This window comes from Carlito syrichta, unplaced genomic scaffold (assembly GCF_000164805.1).
Source record: "Carlito syrichta isolate Samal-C Ts95f unplaced genomic scaffold, Tarsius_syrichta-2.0.1 Scaffold303329, whole genome shotgun sequence".
NCBI lineage: Eukaryota > Metazoa > Chordata > Mammalia > Primates > Tarsiidae > Carlito > Carlito syrichta.
Genome location: NW_007247425.1, coordinates 1 through 18,687, shown reverse-complemented (window position 1 = coordinate 18,687; position 18,687 = coordinate 1). Strand labels below are relative to the sequence as shown.

Below are 18,687 nucleotides of genomic sequence, written 5' to 3'. Positions count from 1 at the left end.
AACCCTGAATTGTACCCCACATCTTTAAAATAATATTTTTTAAAAGAATAAATACAAATGAGGACAAGAGGAAAGAATGAAGGAGTTGATAACAGAGATAACAGCAATAAAGAATACAGTGAATGAAATAAATAACAAACTGATAAGCATGGAAGGTAGAATTAACCAAGAAGAAGAAAGAATCTCAGAGCTTGAGCACCAAAATATGGAGCTAACCCAAACTGTTAAAAACATAGAAAAGGTCTGGGTGTGGTGGCCAAGCTTGTAATTCCAACACTTTGGAAGGCCAAGACAAGAGAACTTCCCAAGTCCATGGGTTTGAGACCAGCCTGGGCAATTTGGTGAGACCTCATTTCAACAATAAATCAAAAAATTAGCCAGGTATGGTAGCATGCGCCTGTAGTTCCAGTTACATGGAAGGCTGAGGTGGAAGAATTGATTAGCCCCAGCACATTGATGTTGGGGTGGCCATGAGCCTGCCACCACACTCCAGCCTGGGTGACAGAATGAGACTCCAACTCAAAAAAAAAAAAAAATAGAAATGAAGCTTAAAGAGACAGAACAAAACCTCCAAGAGATTATTTTAAGAGACTGAACCTAAGATTAATTGGAATTCCTGAGGCAGATCAGAGACAGAGACCACCCTGGAACAAACATTATCCAAGAAAACTTCCCTCATCTCATCAGTGACGCAATCATTCAAGCACAGATATTCAGAGAACGCCTGCAAAACAACAAATGAGTAGACCAACTCCTAGATACATAGTAACTGACCTACACAAAGTAAGTATAAAAGAAAAAATCCTAAAGGCAGCAAGAGAAAAAGGTCAAACTACCTACCGGGGAAGACCAATTAGAATTGCAGCAGATTAATCTACAGAAACAATTCAGGATAGGAGAACTTGGAGCCCAATCTTCAAAGTTCTCAAAGACAAAGTATTTCAACCAAGAATTACCTATCCAGCAAGCTAAGTTTCATCCCAGACATTCAATCCCTAAGAGCTTACACTGCCTCCAGACCAGCTCTATAAGAAACACGTAAGAAAATATTAAACACAGAAGAAAGGTAAAAAGAATGACAACACCCTTCACAAGAATTCAGGAAAAAGATTGAAAACACACATGAATCAACCCAAAAATCAAAAGAAAGACAACAAACAAACAGCAACAACAACAGACTCTATAAGAACCTCACGACAAGGATAAACTCTCACTTCTCAATAATTAGTCTGAATGTAAATGGACTAAAGGCACCACTGAAAAGACATAGATTAGCAAATTGGATAGAATATCATTATGCAACAATATAATGTCTTTAAGAGACTCATCTCACCAGAAAGGACACTCACAGACTCAAAGTAAGAGGATAGAAAACAAAATTTCAGGCCAATGAAACACAAAAGAGAGCAGGAGTCGCAATCTTAATATCAGACAAAATAACCTTTAAGCTATCAAAAATTTTTAAAGATATGGAAAGTCACTACATAATGATAAGAGGATAAATCCATTAACAAGAAGTATCCATCCTAATCATATATGCATCCAACATAGGAGCACCAATTTTCATAAAGCAGCTTCTAGGTAAGCAAAAAAAAAAAGATATTGACTCTAACACTGTCATAGCTGAGGACTTAAATACCCCAACAAGGAGATCCAGACCTCAATGTGACACTAGGCCAAATGGACTTAATGGTTACCTACAGAACACTCCACCCAACAACCATGGAATATACATTGGAATATACATCCTATTCATCACCACATGGAACATACTCTGCATCCTTGGCCATAAATCAAGCATAAACAAATTCCATAAGACTGAAATTCTGCCATGCACCTTCTCAGACCACAGTGGAATAAAAATAAGAATCAACACCAACAAAGTTCCCCCAAAACTCACAAAGACATGGACACTAAACACCATGATGCTAAACAACTCCTGAGTCAACACAGAAATCAAAACAGTGATGAAAAGACACCTGGAAACAAATGAAAATGAAGAAACTTCTTACCAAAACCTCTGGGATGCCATGAAATCAGTACTAAGAGGGGAGGTCATATCTCTACAAACACACATGAAGGAAATGGAAAGATCACAAGTTAATAGCCTAACAAATCACCTAAGGAAGCTGGAAAAGCAAGACCATCAAAACCCTAAATTCAGCAGAACCCAGATCACCAAAATAAAAGCCCAAATTCAGAACACAGATGACAAAAATATCATAGAAAAAAATCAAACAAAAAGTAGGTTCTTTGACAGAATAAACAAGATTGATGGACCCTAAGCTAGACTGACCAAGAAAAAGAGAAAAAAAACCCCAAATAAACACAATCAGAAATGCAGAAGTTGTAGTCACAACTGACTCTGAAGAAATACAAAAGATTATCAGAGATTACTATGTACACAAGTATGGAAACAAACTTGAAAACCTAAATAAAATGGAGGACTTTCTCACTTCACACAACCTCCCCAGGTTGAAACAAGAAAAAAATCAAGACCCTAAATAGACAAATAACAACCCAGGAAATCGACTATACCATAAGAAAACTACCAACAAAAAAAATTCCTGGACCAGATGGTTTTCCAGCAGAATTCTACAAAACATACAAGGAGAAGCTGAAACCAATCCTATTGAAAGCATTCCAGGCAATTAAGAAAGATGCAACTCTCCTCAAATCAATTTATGAAGCTAACATCACATTGCTACACAAACTGGGTAAAGATGCAACAAAGAAAGAGAACTACAGGCCAATATCCCTTATGAACGTAGATGCTAAAATTCTCAACAAGATTCTAGCAAGCCAGATCCAACAACACATCTCAAAAATCATCCACCATGACCAAGTAGGCTTCATCCCAGGAAGCAGGGCTGGTTCAACATCTGCAAGACCATAAACATAATTAAATACGTCAACAGATGTAAAGACAAAAACCACATGATTATCTCATTAGACACGGAAAAAAGCTTTCAATAAAATCCAGCACCCCTTCTTGATAAAAACCCTCGAACATCTAGAAATAGATGGAACATCCCTCAAAACAGTAAGAGCCATCTAGGAGAAACCCACAGCCAACATACTGCTAAACAGACAGAAATTGGAACCATTTACCCTGAAAACTGGAACAAGACAAGAATGCCCATTCTCACCCCCCTTCTGTTCAACATAGTATTGGAAGTCCTAGCTAGAGCTATCAGACAAGAGAAGGAAATCAGGGGTATCCAAATAGGAAAAGGAAGCTGAGTTATCCCTCTTTGCAGACAACGTGAATCTATACCTCAAAAACCCAAGAGAATCTATCAAAAACCTTGCACTGATAAAGGAGCTTGGCAACATCTCAGAGTATAAAGTAAATGTACAAAAGACAGTCGCATTCCTATACACCAACAATAAACAAACAGAAACCCAAATAAAAAGCACAAGCTCATTCAGAACAGTCACACACACACACAAAATGAAATATCTTGGCATCTTCCAACAAGAAAAATCAAAGACTTTACAACAAAAACATTGCTGAAACATGAAACAAACCAATGGAAAAATATTCCATGCTCACGGATTGCAACAATCAACACTGTTAATATGTCCATCCTACCCAAGGCAATCTACAGATTTAATGCAATACCCATTAAATTACCAGCAACATTCTTCTCAGGAATTCATATGGAAACATAAAAAACCACAAATAGCCAAAACAATCATCAGCAAAAAAAAAAAGCAGAACTTAAGCTTTATTATAAAGCTACAATATCCAAAACAGCCTGGTATTGGTACAAGAACAGGCATATAGACCAATGGAACAGGATAGAGATTCCAGAAACAAAACCTCAATTTCTCAACCAACTCATCTTTGACAAAGCCACTGGGGAGAGGAGAACCTATTCAGTAAGTGGTGCTGGGAAAACTGGCTGACTACACGCAGAAGATTAAAAGAAGACCCCTACCTATCACCATACACAAAAGTTAGCTCTAAATGGATCAAAGACCTAAACGTAAAACCTCAAACTATAAGAACCTTTAAAAATGCGAGGAGACACCCTTATGAAAATTGGAACTGTCAACCAATTCCTGATGAAAACCCCCAAGTGCCCATGCCATGGATAAGATAGGCAAGTGGGACCTCATCAAACTGACAAGCTTCTGCAAAGCCAAAGAAACCAGCAAGAGAGTGGGAAGACAGCCCACAGACTGGGAAGAAATATTTGCCAACTGTATATCTGACAAAGGCCTAACATCTAGGATCTACAAGGAACTCAAATGTGCTACATAGAAAAAAACAAACAGCCCTATTACAAAATGGGAAAAATATTTGAATAGACACTTCTCAAAGAAGACATACAAGCAGCCAATAGATACATGAAAAAATGCTCAGCCTCACTGATCATCAAATAAATGCAAATTAAAATCACACTGAGATACCACATAATTCCATTTACTATGGTCATCATCAATAACAAAAAACAACAGATGCTTGAGAGGATGCGGCAAAAAGGGAACACTTCTACACTGTTGGTGGGAGTGTAAACTAAAACAACCTCTGTAGAAAACAGTGTGGCAATTCCTAAAAGATCTAAAAATCGATCTCCCATACAACCCCCCAAACCCCCTACTGAGAATATAGCTGGAGGAACTCAAATCACTCTATGAAAAAGATACCTGCACATGCATGTCTATTGCAGCATTATTCACAACAGCAAAAACATGGAACCAACAACCGTGCTGCCCATCGAAAGAGGACTGGATTTTTAAAATGTGATACTATACCCAATGAAATATTACGCAGCCATAAAGGACAAAATTATGAACTTTGAAGCAACATGGATGGACTTAGCGTCTATAAAACTGAGTGATCTATCACAGAAACAAAGAACTGAGAATCACGTGTTCTCACTCATAGGCGGGCCTTGAACAACTATCGTAATATCCATGCCCATGAATTAGAAGAATCTAGATTATTAAAATTACCATATTACTCAAAGCAATTTAAAGATTCAACACAATCCCTATTAAATCACCAACATCATTCTTCACATAATTAGAAAAAAAATCCTAAAATTCATATGAAACAAAAAAAAGAGCCCAAATAGTCAAAAGTAATCCTAAATGAAAAGGCATCACATTACCCAACTTCAACTTATACTACAAAAATGCTATAGTAACCAAAATATCATACTACTCGTACATAGATCAATAGAACAAAACAGAATTGAGAAATAAACCCAAATAATACGCAAACACCAACTGATCTTTGACAAAGCCAACAAAACTAAATGATGGGGAATTTTTCACTAATTCAAGGTTACAAAGAATAAGAATTCCAGTTACTACATAATTCTGTATATAAACTGTGCCAAAGAAGATATGTCCTTTTTGAAAATGATAATAATTTTGTCTAATTCAGAAGTCACCTAATGGTTGTTTCAAATTATTAACTTGGAAATGTTATTTACGAAACATTGAAGGGATCAGTAAGAAAGAGAGATGTGGAAAACATTATGGATATGAATATGTATTTTTGACAAAGGTTATAAGGGAAAGAAAATGATTGTGTATGGAAAAGGATCATGTACAAGAGGTTTTGATTTCATTCTTTTTGTACCTCAACAGTGCAACTTTGTTGTGTCTTGCTTTTTCAGCTTTTTTTTTTCCCTGAAAAAGCCTAAAGTGATGGCTTTCTCCCTGAACATTTTTGTCAGCTCCTATAACTTTTTTCTCCTGTTCTGGCTGTTGTTGTGGCCTAATGGCAAAATACTCATCCTGAAAGTCTAGAAAAGCATTCCTTTCCTTCATTATAACTTTGTTCTGTCCTGCTTGTGGGGAAACTGGTTAAAATTAAACAAATTTGTTCATAGGGTTTTATTAAAATTAGCTTTCACATTAAATATACAAAGGTAAAATTTTGATTCCTCTTATGAGCAAACTTTTTATGTGATAGTAATAAGAGATAGTAAAAATTTTTGTTTACCTTTGAATAAACTGAAGGGGAAAAAGGAAGAGAGAGAGAAGGATGGATTTCATTGACCTCATCCTGTCTTTACTGGGTCTAATTGTTTGGGAAACTGAGTCTCCTCTGTCAGAGGGTAAAGGTTTTTGCTTTTTTGTAATCTCTGAATTATCCTTGTGGCTAAGTCAATGATTATTTTATAGAGACCTGTGATCCTATTTTGCGATATCAAGTGTTTTACCTTTGATATTTTGCTTTCCAGAACCAAAATTTCAAGTTCTAAGTTCAGTTTTGGGGACCTCAAATTAACTTTTTTTAGTTATTAAGCCACCTGAAGTCAAAAAGAGACACAGTAAACTTATTTGGTATGTCAAAATTAAACTGAAAGTACTGTCAAATATAAAATAGTATTTAAATTTCTTTGGGTTATATTTATATGAATGTGCTATTAATGTGTTCCAAAATTGTGCAAGATTCCTAAAAATCAGATATGTCTTAGTGTATGTTATGAATAATAATTATTGTCATATTGTTCTATGTCAAATAAATAACCAAATTCTTTCATCAATAGTGTCTTCAGTCATGTTGTCCTGAGCATTCATGATTGTTGTTTTGCTTTAATTGTTCTCAAAACACAGTTTGTGGTAGGCTACAGTTCAAACCTATTTCTTTGAGAGAGTTATTGCTTGCTGGTCCAATGTCAAACAGAGTAGGAGTTGATTACATGGACTAAAGTAATAGAGGTCTGAAATAATTTTTATGACTTTTTTGTTTGAAACATTGCTGATTTTTTGCTTCATTTTTCAGAGTGAAGAAAACTTTTTTCTTTTGAGCTGTTTATCATATTTAACAATTGAGTAGAGTATACTCTTGTAAACAAAATCTGGGGCATATTTGTTTCCATCTGATGCCTACAGAATTTGGAAATGATGAGTGAGTATTCTTTTTTTTCTTAAATCAAGATTTATTGAGAGGACAAAAAAGCTCCCACAACCCAAGGAGGTTGCCCAAGTATTCTTAATTTATTATAATATATAGTTGTTTACATCAATCCAATAAGAATCTGATTCCTTTTATAACAGGTTGCAATTGGAGACAATGGTACTTTTACCAAGGCATTGACTGCAGTAACAGAGTAAACTGCATTGAGAAATTTAGATTGACTTAATAGAGCCAATAAAAGCACTTAGGAAAGACTGACTTCATACCTTGTCAGTGCAGATCCTTTACAGGGTTCCTGACCTTTGAAAGGTAAAGAATGTCACTTTCTAACAGGCCTAAGAATCTCAAGATACTTTGAGACCTCAAGAAAAGAGGAATTCATACAGGTGTTATGAACACAGTCTAATGGAAAATCTTTAGCATGACTTCTGGCCTTGAGACTCTTAAAAAGTGAAATCCAAAAATTTTTATTAAAAATTTCCTGCAAAGCCAATTTAAAATAGCCTATATGTACAATAATTCTTGCTGCACTTTATGCAAATAATCAGTCTGAACTTTATTTTGCCAGTAACTTGGTCCCAGTATGATTTGTCTTTGGTAGAAATTGGAGATTGGAAGAGGAAAAAAATATGTTTCAGAAGAAAGTCATATTATGCCTGTTATTAGAGTAACGTTTGATTCCTGGGAAGCAACATGGTAAACATAGTATAGAGCTGCAATAGTGCTGCAGTTACCAAAGTCGAAGGTTACCAGTAGAATTCAGAGATGGATTCAACTCCTGAGGAGATGATTCACTGACTGCATAAGGAAATGCAAACTAATAAGGAAACAGTAAAATATTAAATCCCTTAGTTATTATGTTCTGCAATAGCTAAAATAAAAGTAAAAGAGTGGTGCCTTGGGGCTGGACCAAGCTCAGATGTGAGTCTATCTGGGCTCAGATCACTAGACTCAAAGCTACCCTCCCCCCACAAAACAAAAACATATGCCAGGACACCAGAAAGTATCCGTAACCTGCTGTTTCCAAGAAAGTAGTCAATGTGGGAGAAGGGTAAAACAAATTGAAAACTATCTAAACCAGACGGTGTAATGTAAAAGAATTATTTCATTTTATAGATTGGTATCATCAGCTTTCTGAGAAACCTTTACTAAAATGGATTGAGAGAATAAATAATTTGAAAACAATGTCTATGGTTTTTAAATGCTAGAGTGGAAGATCATGTTTTGGTTGACACAGGACACACACCTCAATTTTGAGCAATCACAGATGGGTATATATAATCCAGAAACCTAAGGGACTATTTATTTGGGAAGAGGCTGGCCATGTGTAGCATGATTCAGCCTGAAGGCTTAACTTCCCCTTTGGTATAGGAGTTTAGGGGTCCTGAGATTTCATTTTCCTTTACACTTGCCATATATATATGACCAGTCTCACATTCTTTTTAAAAAATATTGTTGAGAATGGCCTAAACCTCCATACCTTCAAAAGAAAATCATATCACCTTTCAGTTAACGAATGTTTCATTTGTTCATTCCCCATGTGATGAAGGACCTTATATATTGTTTTCAAATCAAAATTTTTTCCTTCTCTGATTTAATATATTTTAAATACAACCTACAATACACACTTCTCATAATTTTGATGGAGAACCCAACACATTTCCAAGTCATAGACAGTAATTTGAAAGAAAACCTTGGACACAGGTGACTCCAGAGTCTTGTATGATTCTGATTTTATACTTGTTAGCAGTAAGACTCAAATGAGCGAAACAGAGCTGAGTAAGCACTGGGTAAGCTTCTAGCAGTTCAAGACCTCTACGCTGGGTGTGTTTCTCAGCAAGATGACATTTTATATCCTGCTAATCTGAAAAAGAAAGTAGATGTAGATCAGAGACTTTAACTGGACATATTAAATTCAATGTATTATACAGTTAAATCCTTACTAAACAAATTCTCACCACTAGCATGCAGAGCATTAATTCTACACATGGTAAACATAGGGCAGAATTTGTGTAGGTCAATCTCCCACCATGGTCCTTGGATCCCTCTCTATAATCTTAAAAAAATGAAGATTGCCTGAGCCCGCGCATTTGAGATCCGCCTGGGCAACTTGGCGAGACCGCGTCTCTACAATAAATCAAAAAATCAGCCGGGCATGGTAGCACATACCTGTAATTCTGGCTACTCGGAAGGCTGAGGCGGAAGGATCGCTGGAGCCCAGCAGGTCGAGGCTGCAGTGGCCGGGTTTGCACTCCAGTCTGGGCGACGGAGTGAGACTCCAACTCAGAAAAAAACAAAGATTGCTTGTGACTAAGAGAATGTTTGGTTGACACACATATTGCACTATTAACTACAAGTGTTGAGCTGAGATAATTACAACCTCCATCTGTAATATGCTATAACCAATTACAACATTGTAACTCCTGGCTTTAAGACTGCAACTGAATCAAATGAGCACGAGAAGATACAAACATACAGTAATTACAACAACCAGCATCTAAAATGGCCCTAACAATACACAATTCCTGGTATTCACACCCTTACACATTATACCAAGGTTGGTCTGTCACTCCCAAGATTAGGTTATAAAAAACCTTGAGACCTGTAATATTGTGAAACATATATTTGGTCTCTGTCTCTGTTTCCTGGCACACAGCTCCTAAAACCCTTGGAATCTTCAGTGATAAGAATGTCTATTGTACACTAAGGAGATGACTGGTGGCTGAGGGCCCCTAGACAGCTTCAGAATGTGAGACTAGTCACCAGAAAGATCAAGGTAGATTAGCAGGCTTTCAGACCCACCTCCAACCTCAAGATAGGGGAGGGGCTAAAGGCTGAGTTATCACCAATGGACAATATTTTAATCAATTATGCCTACATTATAAAGTCTCTATAAAAACCCAAAAGGACTGTGTTTGGAGAGCTTCCAGATACCTGCACACTATTAGCAGAATCTGTCTGAAGGTTCTTGAGGGCAGCATACTTGAAAGGGCATGAAAGTTCCCCACCTCTTCCCACTTACCTTGCTCTATGCATCTCTTCCACCTGGCCATATCTCTTTATCCTTTGAAATATCCTTAATAATAAATGGGGAAACATAAGTAGAATGTTCCCTTATGATCTGGGAGTCACTCTAACAAATCAATTGAACCCAAAGAGAGGGCCATGGGAACCCCAGATTACTTCTATCCCAGCCTGTGGGTTAGAAGTATAGGTGACAACCTACTACTTGAGATTGGCATCTAAATTGGAAATCAGTTTTGTGGAGTTGAGCTTTCAACCTGTGGGATCTGACACTATCTCCAGTTAAACAGTGTCAAAATTTAATTGAATTAGAAGATACCCAGCTGGTGTCCACTGGAAAATTGATGTATAGAAAACAATCCCCATACATCTGATGTCAGAAGTTTTGTGTTGAGTGATGTAAGAGTAGAAAGTAGGAAAAACATTTTGAGGTTGTTGTTTTTTTTTTTTTCTATCTCTCAAGACCTCTCTCTTGTTGCTCTCTCAGATCACTCACTGCAGAAAGTCATCTGCCATTCATGAGTAGCCCTCTGAGGAAACTCAGAGGGCAAGGAATCAGGGTGTCTTATCTACAACCATGTGAGTACAACATACTTGAAGCACATCTTCCAACCTTGGTCAAGCCTTCAGATGACTGTGAACCCAACTGACAATTGACTGCAACCGTGTGAGAACTTAAACCAGAACCTTTAAGATACATCAGTCTTATAGTTCTTACCTTCAGACATTGTGTGATGTTTCTTGTCTTAAGTAGCTAAATTTTAGACTAATTTGCTATGCAGCATTGGTCTGCACTGGTACAGCAATGCAACCCAGATTGACAGAGAAACTAATTAAGTTCATGATGGATAAAATTAAGTTCATCACAGCCATAAAAAAGAGCAAAATCATGACTTTCACGGCAACCTGAATGGAACTAGAGTCTATAATACTGAGTGACCTCTCACAGAAACAAAGATCCGAGTATCGCATGTTCTCACTCATATAGTAGACCTTGGACATCAATGTAATACTACAAGAAAATGACTAACAGTAGTGGGAAACTATGGTGGGGGGAGATGGGATTAACGGTAGTAAATATCTGTCTGGGGACGGGGAAACACCTCTTATCAACAAGGGTGCCTGAATGAAACATATTTGTATACCTAACCCTTAATCATACCCCCACAAAATCATAATAAAAAATATTGATTATAAAAAAAATTAAGTTCGTGATGGATAAAATCAATCATCTTTACATTACACACAAGGCCGTAACTTGTAAAGCAGTGACTAGAGAGCTTTTACAAAGTACATGCAAGTACTTCTATACACTGCCCATGAAAGTGTAAATTTTTATAGCCACTTTTGAAACTGTTTGGTGTATCTACTACAGCTAAACATATGCCTGGCTAAGACCCAGCAATTCTACTCCCAGATAAACACAGAACAGAAATTGGAGCATACACTTACCACAAGATATGTAAGAGAGTGTTAATACTAGTTTTATGCATGAAAGCCAAATATATACAACCCAAATTTTCATCCATAGTAGACTAGATAAACAAATTGTAGTATATTTGTAAAACTGAGTAGTATGTAGCAATGAAAGAGCATGGGCTATGGCTGCATACAACATAGGTGAATCTCACTACCTAATTTTGAGTGAATGAAGTCAGAGAACAAAGAGTGTATCCTATATGATTATATTTATATGAAGGCTAAGAATAGGGAAAATTCATCATGCACTGAAATCAGAATGGTGGTTACTTCTGATGGGACTAACCAGAAGGGATCACCAGACCAAAAGAGATTTCTAGAGTGTGGAAATCATCTATATCTTCATCTAGGTAGAGTTACATGGGTGCACATGTATGCAAAAAACTACTGAACTGTGCACTTGAGCTTCTACATGTATATTATACTTTGACAACAAAAACAACAAGCTCTGAACAATTTATATGTTAAAGAAACTGCTCCAGGATAATAATCAAGAGGAAAACTTGTTTCATCTTCATAGCAGTCTGTATTTTTTATATTAATAATAGGAATGTATCTTTTTAAATTTTAAGATGTCATTTCAAAAGAATAGTATGTTACAGTGTAAATGTCATTTAATTACAACTATAAAATATATATACAGAGCAAAAAGGATGAGAAGAAAATGCACTGAAATATTAACAGATTTATTTTCTATGAGAAGAAAAGTGTTATTTTTTTCTGGTTTTTCTGTTTCTCTGTTTTGAGAGTTTTCAATGTTGAGCATATACTGCTTTTATAAGAGAAAAAAATGTTTTAGGACTGACTGAGAAAATTGTCCCTTGCTTACCTATTACAAAAAACATAGAGAAAGAAAGACAAACCAAAATATAGTATTTCCAAGGAACTTGTAGAAAGGTGCACTAACAGAGAGTGACATATTTAAAGTTTCTGTTATATTTTAAAATGTGCTATTTGGGGTCATAAATAGGTATTACTGAACAAGAATATTGAATGTAGTAGGTGCTGAAAAATTTTTTTTTAGTCACCCCATGCTCATGGATTGGACTAGTCAATATTCTCAAAAAGTCCATCCTACCCAAGGCAATCTACAGATTCAATATAATACTACCCATCAAATTACCAATGTCATTTTCCACAGAACTGGTAGAGTTACATGGGTGTACATAAATTCATATGGAAACCAAAAAAAGCACAAATTGCCAAAACAATCTTCAGCAAAATGAACAAAGTGGGAGGTATCACAACTCCAGACTTTAAACTGTTACAAGCCACAATACCAAGATGGTATGGTACTGGTACAGGAATAGGCACATAGACCAATGGAACAGGACAGAGATTCTGGAAGAAAAAACACAGTCTCTGAACCAATTCATCTTCAACAAAGCCACCAATAATAATCACTGGGGAAAGGAGATCATATTTAGCAAATAGTGCTGGGAAAACTGGATAACTGCATGCAGAGGAATGAAACTGGACCCTTACTTATCACCATGTACAAAAATCAACTCAAAATGGATCAAAGATCTAAACATAAAGCCTAGAAGAAAATATAGGAAACACCCTTATGCACACTGGAGTAATCAATGAATTCATGACCAAGCCCTCAAAAGAAAATGCCATAAAAGCTAAGGTAGACGAGTGGGACCTCATCAAACTGAAAAGCTTTCGCACAGCAAAAAAAAAAAAAAAAAAATCAAGAGAGTAAAGAAACAACCCACAGAATGGAAAAAAATATTTACTAATTATGTATCTGACAAAAGTCTAGCATCCAGGATCTATAAGGAACTCAAATAAATTGAAAAGACAAAACCTAACATCCCCATTAAAAAGTGGGCAAAAAGCCGGGCTTGGTGGCTCAGCCTGTAATCCCGCGCCTTTGGGAGGCTGAGGTGAGTGGATTGTCTGAGCCCGCGGGTTCGAGACCCACCTGGGCAGCAAGACCTCATCTCTACAATAAATCAAAAAAATCAGCCGGGTGTGGTAGCACATGCCTGTAATTCCAGCTACTTGGAAGGCTGAGGTGGAAGGATTGCCAGAGTCCAGCAGGTCGAGGCTGTGGTGGCCGGGAGCAACCACTGCACTCCAGTCTGGGCGACAGAGTGAGACTCCAACTCAAAAAAAAAAAAAAGTGGGCAAAAGACATGGACAGACATTTCTCAAAAGCTGGCATACGCGCAGCCAACAGACACATGAAAAAATACTCAGCCTCACTAATCAGGGAAAAGTAAATCAAAACTACAATGAGATACCACCTAACTGGTAAGAATGGCTATCATTAATAAGTCAAAAAGCAACAAATGCTGGTGTGAGTGCAAAGGGAATGCTTCTACACTGTTGGTGGGAATGCAAGCTAGTTCAACCTCTATGAAAAAAAGTGTGGTGGTTCCTAGAAGAACAAAAATTGATCTTCCACATGATCCAGCAATTCCTCTGCTGGAAATATAACTGGAATATGCTCTGCCAAAAAGATACCTGTGCACACATGTTTATTGCCACAATATTAACAATAGCAAAAACATTTAACCAGCCCAGCTGCCTGTTGAAAGTGGAATGGATAAAGAAAATGTGGTATATCTACATGATGGAGTAGTATGCAGCTATAATGAAGAACAAAATAATGGACTTCACAGCAACTTGGATACAGTTGGAGATCATCATACTAACTGAACTATCACAGAAACAAAGAACTGAATACCTCATTGTTTCAGGCCAAAATCTCTGCAATCAAATATTCAGTTTATTTTACTAGGTGGAAAACACCTGCAAAGACTCAGGTATACTCACTTCTCTGCCCCAGGGACATCTTCCAAGTGTTTCCCTGATCTGCTTGTCCAAATGCCCACTTCCACCCACAGAGCCACAGGCAGCCCACGACTGGCAGTGTGTCCCTACTTCCAGCTATCAAGAGAAATACTAGAGTTCAATCTCAGAACACCCTGCTATCAATCAAGAAATGTTAACTAGTTTTCATAGTAAAAAAAATTAATATGAATACAGGAAAAGAAATTCCAACAGCACAAAAAGATATCAAGATGTGTCCTTCTCACCTCAGACCATGAGTCCCCCAGACTCCTCTCCCAAAAAGGCAACCTCTGTCAACAGTTTATTACATATCCCTCTAGAATTATTATATAACCTAGAACAATTACATAATAGGCATCGATTCCCTTTATTACATGTGGGAGCATAATTCACAAATTTTCTGCCCTTGTTTCCACTCTCCCCACCTCCCACTTAACAACTGATTCGGAGATCATTCTATTAAGTTTGGCTAGGGTTCCTTTTCTTCATTCAATAGCTAATTTTGTTTTCAAATTAAGGTAATATTTAATTTAATCAATTGCTCAGATCTTAAATGCACAATCCAATAATTTTTATAAGCACGTAAATCATATAAACAACACTCAAATTCTATTACCCTCCCCTACAAAATTCCTCCCTGCCCCTTCCAGTAATCCACACTTACTACAGTCAACCACATTCTGATTTCTGTCATCACAGATTGATTTTTGTCTGTTGAACTTCATGTAAATAGAATCATACAGTACACATTCCTGTATCTGATTTATTTTAAGCAAATGCTTTTGAAATTTATTCCTGTTGTTGTGCATATCTGTTAATTCCTTTGATTGTTGTTGCTAAGTAGTGTTCCATTGTATGAATATACCACAATTTTTCTATTTTGTTGGTGGACATTTGGACTGTTCCAGTTTGGGACTATTATGAATAAAGTTGTCATAAACAACAAAAAAGAAATATTTGTTTAGTGAATGATGTGAGCATTAATATAACCTGTGGGTTTATGTACACTATACCTATTTTGTAGGAGCATAATTTACCAAAATGGTAACCCCAATTATTGTAGTCTCATCTGCACTTGCATATTTATCACAGCATAATTCATAATTGCAAAGATGTGGAATCAGCTTAAATGCCCATCAAATAAAGAAAATGTGATATACATATATCACAGAATACTATTGAACCATCAAAAGAATGAAATAATGTCTTTTGCAGCAACGTGGATGGAATTGGAGACCATTATCGTAAGTGAAGCAATGCAGAAATGGAAAACCAAATACCGCATATTTTCACTTATAAGTGGGAACAAAGCTATGGGCCTTCAAAGGCATATAGAATGGTATAATGGACAGTGGAGACTCGGAAGGGAGAAAGTGAGAAGGGAGTGAGGGATGAAAACTTACCTACTGGATACAACATGCACTAGTGGTGGTGATGGGTAAAGCCAGTCTTCTTCACAATGCGTCTACGTAGTCAAAAACCATTTGTATCCCTAAAGCTAATGAAATTTTAATTTAAAAAAAGACAAAAAAGATTATTGTAGTCTCATGAACCAGTATGAATGGAAATTTTCAAAAGGCAGCTTTTATCTCAGGGCATACTCATTATGCAATGAGATTTCCCCTGCAACTTTCTAGGTGATTTTGGTATATCTAGGCAGACACAAAGCATAGACACTCAGAAATAAAGACTAAGTAAATGTTCCCCTTTGAAATTTTTCATACATCTATATTGATACAGTTTGGATGGTGTTCCCCTCCAAATCTCACATTGAAATGTGATCACCAGTGTTGGAGATGGAACACACTGGAGGTGACAGGATCATGCAGGCAGATACCTCATGAATGGCTTGGTACTTCCTCATGGTAAAAAGTCTCACTATGTTCATGTGGTAGTTGGTTGTTTAAAAGCGCCTGACACTTCTCTGCTTTTCACAATAATTGTAAGCTTACAATAATTGTAAGCTCACTAGAAGCCCAGTAGATGCTGGTGCCATGCAGAACCATCAGCCAAAATAAACCTTTTCTTCTTTATAAATTACCCAGCCTCGGGTATATTTTTATAGCAATGCAACACAGACTGATACATGTCTTTACTTATCCATCAATCCATATACTATTTTTCTCATTTAAAAAAAGCAAAGTGGGGTGGGGGGAGCAAAGCAAGATTACTGTGCAAACACAGAAAATATTAAAAGTATAAAGAAAAATTAATTATCTATAATAACAAGGACTTCCGGCAAGAGGCAATGGAGCAACCTGGTCTGTGAAACCCTCTGCAAAGGAGAACTGCAGAGGGTCTCTGGCTTTCACCCCAGGGACTGTGGACCTCTTCATACGGAGCTCGGCCATTGCCACCGCTGGGGCATTGCAGCGGACTGGACAGCCACTGCAGCACAGATGCCACCGCCGCCGCCGCCACCAGTAGCATATCGCACCACCCAGGCCGGAGGCGATCCATGATTTCAGTTCTTGAAGCCCCTTGAGGGAAGATCTGCTGGGATTGCTGCCACCTCTCCTGCGACAGAGACATCCTGCCCGCCGTGAGTCTCCTGCCTGTGCCCTGAGGCAGACACCATCTCCAGTCTCTGCCGATTCCTGTCCAGCCCCACCCCCTCTGGGACGAGCAGCTGAGATAGGACCACTAGCTGGCGATTCAAGGTAACAACACCAAAATGGGAGAAACAAGCTTGAAAAAGACATAGGCCAGAGTGGTGAACAGAGAGTGATCTGAACTGTCCTTCACAGCAGACCAGGGGCAACTGACCCTAACTGCAAACTAATTTACCTGCTTGTAAAGAAAGCTAGAAATCAGAACTGAAGGGACATTGGACTTAAATGAAAAGTCTCAGAGTGTGCTTCATTGATTCTGTTAGTTTAATGGCTTAATTCTATTCCTACTGTATTGTTCCTTTTTTTTCCTCTTCCTTTTCTTCTCTTTTCTTCTCTCTGTAAACCATATCTTTGTATAGAGGAACAGCACACTAATAAGTTGGTTGGTTAGTTTGTATGTTAGCATCACTATATGTTTTATTTTTTTTGTATGGGAGTTGGTTCGTCAGTAGCTGTGGTCTATTGTTCTTATCTGTTTCAGTATAGGTCTCTCTCTCCATTTGTTGGCACACGTTTGCTTCCCCCCTTACTCCTCTATCTCTCCACTCCCCTCTTCAACCCACTATCTGCTCCATTCTCTCCCCTCTGCTAACCACATTTTATTTCAGGGAGTAAACCTACAGCACCACTGCACGGACAGATTCCAAGGCAGTGGGAAGTGGGTTCAGATTATTCACACACCTGTCAGCAAATACCAGGACCTGCAGATAGATTTTGAATCACAGCTCCCCCCTTAAGTAAATCTCAAAACTGCAAAAAGGACCACCCCCAACCTACAGTGCAACTCCAGAATTGAACAAAGTAAGAAGGCATACACAAAGAATAGAAGATTGAACAAACAGAAGTAAAACCAACCCCTTTACCCCTGAATAACAGAATTAAAGAAGACGGTGATGTGGAGGGAAGGAAAAAGTAGGGAGGGGGAAAAAAAAACCGCACAAATGAAGAAAAACCAAAAGAAGAATACAGGTCTCACACAGACCCCTGGGAGATCAGACACTGAGAAACCAGATTCTGGAACACAAACAATGAAGAACCCCCAGAATGACTGGTCACATGCAACAAACCCAGACATCAAGACATTAATGGAGAGAATTTTAAAAATTGAGGAGAGACAAGAGGAAAATAGGAAGGAGCTGATGTCAGAAATAACAGCAGTAAAGAATACTGTGATGGAAATGAATAACAGACTAATAAGCATGGAAAGCAGAATTAGCCAAGCAGAAGAAAGAATCTCAGAGCTCGAAGACCAAAACACAGAACTAACCCAAACTGTCAAAAGCATAGAAAAGAAGCTCAAAAAGACAGAACAAAACCTGCAAGAGATGAATGATCACTTCAAGAGACCAAACCTCAGAGTAATTGGGCTTCCTGAGGCAGAGAGAGAAACAGAAGCCACACTGGAACAAACATTTCATGAAATCATTCAAGAAAACTTCCCTCATCTCATCAAGGATGAAAAAATTCAAACACAAGAGATTCAGAGAACCCCTGCAAGACAACAAATGAGAAGACCAACTCCCAGACACATAATAATTCGCCTAAACAAAGTAGCTATAAAAGAAAAAATCCTAAAGGCAGCAAGAGAAAAAGGCCAGACTACCTACCAGGGAAGACCAATTAGAATAGCAGCAGATTTATCCACAGAAACCCTTCAAGCTAGGAGAGCCTGGAGCCCTATCTTCGAAGTTCTAAAAGATAAACAATTTCAACCAAAAATAACCTACCCAGCCAAACTAAGCTTCATTAGTGAGGGAGAATTGAAATCTTTTCCAGATATCCAAACCCTAAGAACCTACGCTGCCACCAGACCACCTCTACAAGAAACACTTAAGAAAGTACTGAACACAGAAGAAAAAGAAAAAAGAACAACAGCATCTC

General features: G+C 37.6%; 1 long non-coding RNA gene across 1 annotated transcript in view; it reads right to left on the bottom strand.

Annotated features, from left to right (window-relative positions):
• LOC103260748 overlaps nt 1–8,731 on the bottom strand; it is a 32,925-nt gene extending 24,194 nt beyond the window's left edge. The window contains exon 1 of the long non-coding RNA XR_504311.2: nt 8,580–8,731. This is a non-coding gene — a long non-coding RNA (uncharacterized LOC103260748). The remainder of the gene's footprint in view (nt 1–8,579) is intronic.
• Between the last annotated feature and the right edge of the window lie 9,956 nt (nt 8,732–18,687).